General features: G+C 51.6%; 1 long non-coding RNA gene and 1 pseudogene across 1 annotated transcript in view; one reads left to right on the forward strand and one right to left on the reverse strand.

Moving 5' to 3' along the window:
* LOC121101435 overlaps positions 1-2499 on the forward strand; it is an 11798-nt gene extending 9299 nt beyond the window's left edge. Inside the window, exon 3 of the long non-coding RNA XR_005833416.1 lies at positions 2088-2499. This is a non-coding gene — a long non-coding RNA (uncharacterized LOC121101435). The remainder of the gene's footprint in view (positions 1-2087) is intronic.
* A 2718-nt stretch (positions 2500-5217) lies between these two features.
* Positions 5218-7355, reverse strand: LOC121103723 (annotated as a pseudogene).
* Between the last annotated feature and the right edge of the window lie 4547 nt (positions 7356-11902).

Genomic DNA, 11902 nt, shown 5'->3' on the forward strand with positions numbered 1-11902 from the left:
AAAAAGAAGCCACACAAAAGGGAGAATAAGGGAAAGAGGGCTCTTGAGAAAAGCTAGGTAAATTAGAGTCCTGAAGTGCTACATCCTGACCTTGGACATCTAAGTGGCTGGAGACAAAAGTCCTGGCCCATTGCCAGGCGGGGCAGGCTTGCAGGGAAGTCAGTCCAAGTTCAAATCCCTCCTCTGTCTAGGAGGTTTACGGTCATATGACATTGGAACATCTGCCCTGAGCACTAGCATATTTATAAAATGGGGATGATTTAAATGGCTTGCTTTACAGGGATGTTAAAATTAAATTAGCTTAAACAAACAAATAAAAGAAATGGAAAGGCCTTGGTCTCAGTGGTTGTGTGACTCGGCATTTCATTTAGTGCCAGGAGGAAATGCTGTTGGTCCCCTACGTGGGCTGGCCACCCACCCCTCACCTGCTAGGTGCTGGCTGACACCTTCTCGGGTGGGAGCCTTCCTGCCCCCAAATGTCTGGCAGATTACCGCCCCCATGCCTGAGGGCTAGTGGAAGCCTGTTTAAGGGGCAAGGGGTGGGGGCGGATGCAGAAACCCACTCCCTTGCCTCAAGTGGGCAACTCCAGAGCTCCCTGCTGAGTCCAGACTTCAGCGGAACCCACATCTGCTCAGCTCGCCCCCTACCCTACCCTGCTTCCCTCGCGGGTTCGTCCCCAGAGCCCTCCCTCGACAAGTCACTTGCGCCTAAATTCCTGTCTCAGGCACCGCTTCTGGGGAAGCGCACCTAAGACGGCACCTTCCTGAGTGTTAGTTGCCAGTGTGCTCGGACCAAGAAGGGGCCTAAGATTGGGGACAGGGTCCCCCGGAAATGGGAGGGCCACATCCAGCCCTGCCCTTACCCAAAGGGGCTACATGCGGCCAGTCTGATGAGCCTCGGGCAGGTTCTAGGCTGCAGTAGGCTGGACTTCACCTGTCCTGGGAGGATTCGAAGAGGAAGCTGGGTGGGACTCAAACGACATAAAATAAAAACAAGCTGAGAGGGGTGTCCGCCGAGGCTAGGGTTTGCCGGGACACCAGCAGCCACCAGCCCTAGCAAGCAGAGCTGATGCTATCCCTCAAACATTCCAAAATGGCCACTGAGAAGCCCGTGGGCAGGGAAGGCTGGTGGGGGGGGGGAGGCGGCTGATCCTGGGGGCTTGTAGGCATGGGGGAGTTTGGGAGTAATTTAAGGGATGAGAAGGAGTCAGGGCACACTTGAATGGGGGAGGTACCCACAAAGCTTCCATTTTGTGTGCAATTAGTCTAGGGATGCCCTCATTTGCATAAGGTTCATAAATTTGCATAAAATTGCTTGAGGCCCTAACCACCAGTACAGAAAATAAAATAACATGAATCAATTAGCGGGACTGGCTGCGATGGGAGCAAGCCTGGTGTAAAGGAATCTCCCGCTCCTTGCTTAGGAGCGCTGGGATGGCAGGAAGGGGCCCCAAGTGCGACCCCTCCAGGGGCTCAGCTGCCCCAGGGGCGCTGGGAGGAGAGCCCTGCCCCCACCCTGTCCACCCAGGGATGGGGCAGTCCCCGGAAGCAAGTGGGGACCTGCAGTAGGGCCCAGGAGGCATGAGACCAGTGCCTGATCCAGGAGATGCGGGCGGCAGGCAGGCCGGTGCAGGAGGCACCAGAGGGCCTCCAGGATAAAGAGGTGCGCGAGAACATAGCTGGTGCGTGTGGCAAAGGAGGGGCGCGCTTCATCCCAGCTGCCTTGTGTACTGAGGGCCTTTGTGGCCTCTGGCCTGGGCCGCACGTGCTCTCGTTTGATCGTCATGACAGATAAGGGGAAATCGGCGCAATCAGCCCATGGCACAGATGTACTGGGAGCTCGGTACACAGCTGCTGAATAAATGCCTGATGGATGTGGGGCTGGGCTTTAAGGGGAGGCGCAAGTCAAATCGAAGACACCATGTGGCAGTTCTTAACAGGTGAGGAGTGAACTGCAGGATGCAATTTCCTTAAAAAAAAAAAAAAGAAAGAGAAAAAGCAAGCAAGCAAGCAAGCTCTGCCAGTCATCTTGGGAGTATGGGAAGCTGCAGCTAAGTCACTTTGTTTCCCTTCGTAATTTCTGCAAGCTGGCCTCTAGGGTCGTCTCTGGCATCGCCCCACCCTGCCCTCTCTGCTGGCCCACCTTCTGAGCCCTGCCCGGCACTCCTGGCACACTGTGTCCCCGACTCTGATCTGGAACCTGTGGTCCTCGGCGGGGAAGGCGAAGCTGGAGCGGAGGCCGTGGAGCGGGAGTCCGCGCTGAAACTACACGGCTCTTATCTTTCATTCCCATCCACTAGTGAGCCCTCGCTGATGAATCACCAATTTCTCTCGCCAGCCCTCCCCTCCTCTCTGCACTGACCCTGCTGGTATATAAGAACTCTCGGGGATTTTTTTTTTTTATTTGCCTCTCCACTCTCCCTGCACCTCCTCCTCTCCCGGAGCCACTGTTAATGAATCAAATTGCCCTTCGACTTGAATTACCGGGAAAGCAGGCTCACCCGCTCCTCGAGGTAGATGGGATGGCTGCCCCGCCAGCCCTCCCCTCCTCTCTGCACTGACCCTGCTGGTATATAAGAACTCTCGGGGATTTTTTTTTTTATTTGCCTCTCCACTCTCCCTGCACCTCCTCCTCTCCCGGAGCCACTGTTAATGAATCAAATTGCCCTTCGACTTGAATTACCGGGAAAGCAGGCTCACCCGCTCCTCGAGGTAGATGGGATGGCTGCCCCCAGATCCACACTGGCCTCGTCCCCATGACTCAGAGTGGATGTTTATTTTTGAATCTCGCATCCTTTATCTGAGAAAATGGACTACCGATGGGAAACAATTACCTCCCACTTACCCCACAGGGCTGATGGGAGCAGATGGCACGTGCGACGCCGAAGCGGCACAGCGCATTAATGTCATCAGCAACGATCACAGCTGTAATGAGTCCGCATCACGGGGACTGCACAGCGAAGAGAGGAAAGAGCAACAGCTGGGCACTTCAGCCAGATGTGGCCGCGACCACCCAAACGGCTTGTTCCGGTTTCGCTTCATGGGCACAGAACGGCGACGTGAAGCTACGAGGGGACGGCCCGGCGCGGAGCAGCCCGAGCTTTGGAGCCCGCCCGTCAGCAGGGAGCCACTCTCCGGGGAGCGCCGGGCGACTCGCTGTCTACCTGAGTCCACCGAGCCGCTTCCCTTGTTCTGGCCCAACTGTGCGAGTTTCCCCGGGCGTCTGCGTCTGCGACCACGCGGGGCGTCTGCTAACTCTGCCCGGAAGAACATGCGAAACGCAGGCACTGGAAGGTCTATGAAGCTGGCAGTCAAGTTCAAAGATAATACATAATGGATACGAGAAAGACCGACAGCGACACTTCGCGATTTGCTGAATTTGGGACGCTGGGCTATCAGAGACTATAAGGACAGAACGACAGGTCGGTTTCTTAGCTAACAGGGATGAGGACCAATGATCCAACCAATGATCCCTTCACTTTAGACGGGTTGGGGCAGAGAAGGAAAAAGCACCCCACTGCAGAGTCTCCCCGACTCCTGCCCAGCTTGCACCGCAACCATAATTTCACCCCACATCCCAACTCGCCCACCACCTTTTGCTCCGGGCTTCTGCAAAGCCCAGAGCAGTGCAGAGATGCCCTCGGATTCGTGCCTCTCCCTTACAGCTGGCGCATGAAATGGGTTCTCCCGCAACACCACGAATATGGAGGGTCTTAGCACATGTTCTGGGTCCTCCGTGTTGGGGTGGCAGGTTTATGTCACGAGTTGTAACCAAGTGAGGCGGTTTTTGCTGGCACCTGTCTGCAGGCGACGGATGAGCTCTTGGAGACGCACGGCCAGATCGACAGAACGCGGTGACTCAGAAAAGGTTGCACCGTTTTGAGGAGTATCCATAGTTACAGTGACGATTTAACGGTAAAGTCATAGAATGCAAAAGGTAAACACAGAGAAGAGGTTTTGAACAAACCCCTCATTTGGCAGAGAAGGAAACTGAGGTGCAGAGGGGGTGAACGACGTGCTCAAGATCACGCAGGTTATGACTGCCTGGCCCCACTTGATAATCTAAGCCTCTGGACTCTTAGACCAAAACAGCTACTACTTTACTACACACTTTCCCCCGTTACTGTCTGCCTGTATTCCATGTCAAAGCATAGATTTTTGTTAACTGTTTGGTGTAAACAAGGATGATGCTTATCGATATAAAGCCTAAGCTGTCCGTGGGGTTGTCTTTGTTTTTTTTTTTGTTCGTTCATTTGCAGGTGTATTTCTTTTCTTTATTTAAAAGAAATTTGAGGGTATGGTGTGAGGACGGCACACCTCTCATGGCTTTGGGGAGGACACAGGTTCCAGAAGGAATCACTGGGGCAGAAACACACAGGGTTTGGGAGTGGGGAGGTACTTGGAAGTTGGGGGAGGGACCATGCCCTCCAGCACCTCTGAGCACAGCGTTCACTCCGAGGCCAGGTGGGGCGGGCCAGGGACATGGCCACCAAGGCTGGCTCACAGGATTGCCCCTCCCAGGAAGATAGGGTCTGAGGTCCGTGCACTCAGCTTCAAGGGCCAGGAAGTGCCCATTCAGACAGGCTAGACAGGTATGGCCCTTCACTAGGCCCACTGGGTGGGCATGGGCATGGCAGGAAGCCAGCCTTCAGGACTTCAAGGGGGGCTCGGGTCCCCCCACGAGTCCTACTTTCCAGAGCTCAGGCCAACATGCTGGGGGTCAGGCTCAGGATGGCCTAAACATCCCCAGTGAACTAACTGAAACAAGAGAACACAAGACCCTAACCAAATGCACTAGAAGTGCCCCCTCCAAACTCCTACCAGACAAATGGAAATCCGAGATGCCGTGCCTCGTGCAGTTAAACAAAACAAACATGAGACGAAAACCTATTCAAACCGAAGGTCAGGCACTTGGTCAGGTGACCCTGAGATGCAGGGATGGTGGGTAGGGCACCACACCCAGGGACCTGGTGGATCCTCAGCTCAGGGAGGGACCAGGCCAGCCCTGTACCCCAAGTCCTGAGCGATTGCCTCACACTGCCCTCACCCCTCACCCAGCCACCTCCTGGCTCTTCTAAACAGGCAGCCGTGCTCACCACCAGGGAATGTGGAGACCCTCTCCTGATGCCCAGAAATGTGGCAGGGAGCGGAGAGACAGCATCGGGGCCACTGGGCCTTGGCATGAAATGTGGAGTGGCCTACCTGCATCGGGTGACTTCAGGGTCCTGGCCATCCTCCCTGGACAATGCTGGGGCCCTGGGGGGCCTCGGTGTAGAAGATGACCTCTGAGATGACACTGTCCTTCACGGACCTGCCCTGCTGTTCCTGGCCACAGAGCAGACGGTAAAGCCCGTCTTGGCCCTCCGTCGTGGGTGGCTCATGGGTCACCTTGGGCAGGCCTTTGGTGCCTAATGAGAGTGAGTCCAGGCCCTTGAGCATGGTACACGCTGTGTGACATTGGGCTGCAATCCGCCGGCTCCTTGAACATGACCCAGAAGGTGCTGGTGGAGCCATCATGGCGAAGCCCGTGTCGTTCAAGCCCGGGGTGCTGTCCATGTGGATGATGTGGATGTCACATGGTAATCAGGGGGCCCGTGGATGGAGCCACACAGCCCAAAGCCCGCCACGAAAATGCTCTTGTTGATGGAGAGTACGCCCAGCGGCTCTCCCCCTGCTGGAGGCTGTTCATGCGGCTGCACCCCTTCCTGCGGAGGCAGAAGCACAGCTGTTGGATTAAGTCCGCACGTGGCTGAGGGCTGACGGTCAAGTGCAGGAAGAGGCTGCCCACCTCGCGGTCCAGGAGGATGCCCCTCGGCGCGGGCTCTGCAGCACACTCCTCGAGGGTCATCCGCGCGAAGCGGATGAGGGCGAGCGCCCGGCCCTGAACCCTGCGCTTATTCTCGGGCATCACCTGCGGCTGCTGTCGCCGACCCTCGGCCCGGCGGCCTAGGACGCCGAACAAGCGTACCTCCCAGTGCCCAGGGTGTCCGGCCCCAGCGCGGCCACCAGCGAGTCCAAGTCGAGGTCTGTAAAGCCCTCGCCAGGGACGGCGTCGGCTGTGTTTTTGCCGGTGTTCTGCAGGCACGGGCCGGCCGGCTGCAGTTCCTGGAAGAGTCTGGCCCGCGTCGGCCGCAGGAACGTGTGGTGGGCCTGGACGCTCTTCTGGAAGTCCACGCGGTGGGCGTCGAGCGCCAGCACTGCGTGCTTCTCGGCGGTGTGCCGCCTGGTCGTGACGTCAGGGGAGCAGAGAAACCGCAGCAGGGCAGGGAGGACACCGGCTCCGCCGCCCGCAGCTCCCGGTCGGCGCACGTGGTGCCCGTGAACATGGCGCCGAAGGCGGCCCCTTGCCGGCCGCAGGTACACAGCCCAGAGCGCCTCGTTGCCGGAGAGGAAGGCCAGGCGCTCCTTCGGAGTACGCTCGGGGGGCTCGGGGGGGCCTGCCCGTGGTCCCCTCAGCTACCGCTCCCCGCCGGCCATGGGAGGCCCCGGGCTCCGGGGCGGCGACCGCACTGGCATTGGGTCCTGGGCGCCTCCACCCGCCTTGTCGGGGCGGGGCCTCCGGGCCGGGCCTGCGCGGCCTGCGGCCCTTCCCCTTCCCTTCCGTGATTTTAAGCCGCTGGGAACTCTGGGGAGCTCCCCACCGGCTTGGTCTGGCTTCTGTCTCAACCAGGCCATGGAAAGTGCTCTTTGCAACCACCTATTTGTTGCTACACACAAAGGACCCTCCCCCGACCACATTGACTTCACAACACCTTGGCGGCATTGTTGCTGCGGGCCCCACCTTCTTCCCAGGGAGCTCGGCCTCCATGCGGCTCGAGAAGCATGCTTTGTGGACTCATACCAGGAGGCAAACTGTTGCTGGTCTGCCACGAGGTTAAGTACAGAAAGGAAGAATAACAGAAACTTTGAGAGCAACTCGGCAGAGGAATTTTTGCCTGCTGAATCTGATACTAAAAAATGGGGTTTGCATTTTGGATGCCTGTTAATTTTTGTTCATCTGTTTTATTGTATGTTATCACCAAAGTACTGGTCTGGGGCACAAGACGGGAGGGGGGGATCCCTAGCCCTTCTCCAAAGATAAAGTAAGAAATACTGCCGTAAGCCCTTATCTTCTCTGAATCCAACTCTCCTGGCTTCCCTCCCACTCCACTCTTCAGAAGTCTGCACGTTGCCTTCATCTCTCTCAGGCCCACGGATTTCCCCTTTGCTGATGAATGCCCGTGCATCTGTTGGATCTCTGCAGAGTAGGCCACCCCTCCAGGAACCTCTCCTCTGCTCTGCCTAGAGCCCCGTACTGTCCGCAGCATCAACGTAACAGTGCCCAGCGGATTTCCGTCGCAGCTGCCAAGCCTCATTGTCCCCTCAGCCCCTAGCCCAGTGCCTGGCACACAAAAGAGCCCAATCGACCTTCGTGACATGAATGAGTTTCACCTGAGGCGGCCTTGGGCGCACACCATGCCCCAACTTAGAAGGTTCTTTCCCTCCGCTCATTTCCTCCATGTTTCTTTGCCTTCCCTAACGCGCGCAGTAGGCATCCCGGTTGTCAAAAAATTAGCAGTGAATTAAAAACTGGTGCAAGCCCTTCGGTGGTCCGAGACAAAGTTAGAAAACCCCAGGTTGCAAACCATCCGCTAGGTTATACGATTTCCGGTTTCTGGGACGGGAGAAGGAACAGCAGTGACATTTCGGAGAACTCGTCCTGATGGTCTGAGTACATTCCAGGGATCCGCCAGCCTCCGTGGAGGAAAGTGCCTTACCTTCATGTGAGCACAGATGGGGAATCGGGAGCCTGGACTGAAGTCTTGGCCAGGTAAAGTGTTGCCCACCAGATGAATATGCCACAGCCCTCCCTGTCCTATGCCACAGTATCCTGTAGAGTGAGTGAGTGGCAGCCAGGATGACCCTTGGGGCTAAGCTAAGGGGGTTACTAATTAGTGATCCTATAGCACACTGAAAATAGAAATGTCAAGTGGTACTACTAATAGTCATATTTCCTCTGCTCTGGTTTCCAGGGTCCCTTATGCTTTCACTCCAGAACCTCTGGAAAGTAACAAGAAATGTAGTTTGGAGGGAAAAGAGAGCTAGAACCATAGTGTAATTCAGTATGACCGGAAAAATAAAATGCAGATGAATAGGTTGCCTTTCTAGAGTGACCCTGAAGACCGAAACCCTTATATAGAAGGTAACTGCTTTAATACATAAAACATAAACCTTTGGCATTGAAAAGAAAAAAAAAAGAAACAAAGGAGACGTGAAAAACTGACAAAAATATTTTGTACGTAGATAGCAACTGAAAGAAGAGTATCCTTAATATATAAATTGCTCTTTCAATCAATAAGAAAATGAGGCATACCCAAATAGGAAAATGGGCAAAAGGCATGAGAAGGCAATCCACAAAAGAAGAAATATAAGTTAACTCTATATGAAGACTGAAGAGGTGCCATTTCATTTGGTATCTCTTTGATTACCGGTGAGACTGAACCCATAAAATACAATTTTTCATTTATCAGCTAGGCAAAGATTAAACATAGTGATCGTCCCCAGGCAAAGTGAGGGGAAATGGGCATTTACATTTGCCACGAATGGGACTGTAAGTAGATACAGCCTTTCTGGAGAGCAGCTTGGCAATGTAGAACAAAAGCCTTGTCCTTTGACTCACAGATTCCACCTGTAGTAAACAAAGACGCGTATGCTAAGATTGGTTATCTCGGTGGGGTTTATAGTAGCAAAACCAGAAGCTCTTTAAGCTGTATCAGCACGTGATTGGTTAAGCATACAGTGGGATACTATGCCGTCACTTGTAAAAGACGAATAGCTTTGTATCTATTGATACAGAAAGATGCCCATGACACGCAGATGTCACTAAATGAAAAAAAAAAAAGTTGGAAACAGAAGATGTAGGATGCTTTGATTTTCTGAGCATTTAAAAATATATACGCGTAGAAAAATGTCTGGGTACAAACGCTCTGCAATCACACTTGTTGGATGATGAGATTACAGGTGATTTTTACTTTCTTCTTTTATACATTTCCGTAATTTCTTCATTTTTTTTCACAGCAAAGATTTACGGTTATCTTCATTGAAAAATACCTGTTAGGGAGCACTTGGTCTGGTTATTCTGGCTGTTTTATGGAAGTGGAAGAAGCAACAAATAAAGACCTACATACATAAAATAAGGAAGTGAAATTTTTAATCAGTGAGAAGTTTGATTGCTTCTCTCTGCAATTGTTATTTCCTCATTGTGGAATCCACTCACTTCATTCATGGAAGCCTCCCTACTCCTACCGGCCTCGTCTTTTTCTTTGAAAATATCCTGGAATATTCTATCACATTAGCTGTCCCCGAAATCATTATTGGGTATAACAGTACATGTATTTTTAATTTTTAAAATCACTAATAAAAAATAATTGCCATTCGACTCTGCTAAAAAAGCATCCCTGCCCAGGGATATACATTACGACCGCTAACCTTGCTGGGCCCAGCTCCACTGGGATCACCCTCCCCCAGTGCCCGGGGCACCCTTCTCCTCTGCTGGGAGCCAACATCCCTGCTAGTGCCTCCCAGTGACCTTTGCACACGTCAGCATCTGGTGATATTCTTGTGGGACCAAATCAGGTCTGATCCCATGTTTAGAAATATAACCTGGGGTGCCCAGGTGTGTTCTGTTCATAAGTCTTATGCCATGTCGGTCTAAGTGTTAGGATAGGAATATGAAGAACGTGCCAGTCTTTTGCTGAGAAAGTACTTGCTAGAAAAATAAGAATATAGAAGAATCACAGTTCTCAAGTCTATATTATTATTATTATTATATAATTTATAATGGTTTATGTATTATATACATATATATACCTTTTGATAAATAATAATACACATATAAGTACACAATAATACATATGTATCTTTTGATATGTAGTATATATATAGCTTACATATATACCATATATATATATAATATTAGTTTGAACCATAAGAAATTTCTTATATTCAACTCTTTTTGGCCTATAGAAATGACAATTTCGTATGGTTCGACCTTACACGTTAGTGTTCTGCCGCTAGTATCGGGACAGTTTTACGCTACTAGAAGAATTAAACGGATCATAATATCCTGATGATGTTGTGGTCTTCGTAGATCAGTGAAAACCTCTTTCCAGAGAAGCAGAAGAGTGAGCATTTTACGTGGATTTGCCTTTGACCGAAGTGTACCTGTGTGTATGTATGTGTGTGTACTCTTAGAAACTCAGTAGAAAACCGTCCCGCAAATTAAAAAAAAAAAGAGTCTTAATCTAACTTCCTCCGGTGCTCTATTCAATAATTGCTTTGTTGAAGTTGCTTTTTGAGTCTGTGCCTTTTTTCAGATCTTTCATCTTTAAAAAAGGGAAAAAAATTTTTCCCAGGCGACATTCCTGTATTGCTTTTGATTTTGCACATTATGGGCTCCACCGGTCATCCTTAGAGACCGGTCCATCCTTTGACAACTGGCCAGAGGTGTGAAGCAACTTGCCCATGTTCACCTAGCTAATTAGGGCAGAGCTGGGACCAGAACCCTGGGCTTTTCTACCTTTCCACCCTGCACAGGGAGTGGGGGCTGTTATCATCAGCCCCCCTCACGAAGGACAGGCCTTGGGCTGAGTTAAATAGCAGGGCCGGGAACCAATGGCCTGGAAGGTCGGAGGGAAAAGATCAGTTGACAAATGGTTGTGATCACTATTAATGTTATTATTCATATGCTATGTCTGTGGCAGAAAACACAGGTTTATTTAAAATGCACATAATAATTTGAGTTTGCTCCAACATTTATTTTCTGTCTAAATTATTTTTTAACTGATATGAATGCCAAGGCTTGTGAAGACAAAAAGCAAGGCTTTTTAAAAAATCCATAACCTTAAATTAAGACCACATTTATTCACACTGCTGCTTGCAGCCCAGAACTTTCTCCCTTTTAACCCTTCAGTGACATCAGCAAGCCACATTTCCACCTCTTCTTGGCCCAATTTGTATTGTTTTTTTCTGGTAATAACTGCATTGCAAGGCCAGAATATAATGCATTTCACAGTAAGACTCCTAATGGAATTTTTAGTAAACTGGCCTGACCAGCCCACTTCCCCCACGAAAAGATGCCTCTAATTGATCTCTATGTAGAAACAGCAGCTGGTGATCAGAACCACTGCGCCCTGGTGGGTAATTATTTTATCAGGACAAGCACTTCCATCATGATAAGAGAGAAACAGCAGGACCTGGGGAGAGACACACACAGAGGGCCAGACAGACAGACAGACACAGATAAGACCCAGGCAGAAACCTACTGCAGGACCCAGAGGCACGCAACTTTAAATGGAACGTTTCTGATAACCCATGATGGATCGGAGCCAGGTGGAGGCAGGGAAGGGCTTGGGGGTAGGCTGCAAAGCGTGGGGGGGTCAGAAAAGGCCGGCTCCCCGGAGCTCCTGCGCTTGCCCTGAGCTTTGTTAGGGGGCGCTGTGGGGCCGCAAGCACCGGTTTCCCCACCCCGCAGACCCGGCAGCTTCAGGCGGCCTGCGGTCCTTGAAACCCCCATAGCTCTTTTGGCAAAGAGTAGGTGTGTCCTGGCCAGGTTCCAGTTTGGGTAATTACAGCCTGTCAACCTAAATTCCCCCCAGGATTGCAGTTAAATATGGTACCCGTCTTCACAATTAAATTTTAGCTCTAATAGGACACTCGATTGTCATGATACGTGACAGTCAAGGAGCAGGCGCGCCGTACCCCAGAGGTAGCTGCACTTTTGTGGGGACTACAAAGATTTCTCTGGGTGTAATAAATGACATGCATGGACAAAATCGGGGTGCGGGGGGGTCTTGCTGCTAAATTAGAGTTGGTAACTGTAAGACTTTGCTCATCATTAAATTTTTTTCCCCAAACTCTTTCT

The sequence above is a fragment of the Ursus maritimus genome, assembly GCF_017311325.1.
Source record: "Ursus maritimus isolate PB19 chromosome X unlocalized genomic scaffold, ASM1731132v1 scaffold_X1, whole genome shotgun sequence".
Lineage (NCBI taxonomy): Eukaryota > Metazoa > Chordata > Mammalia > Carnivora > Ursidae > Ursus > Ursus maritimus.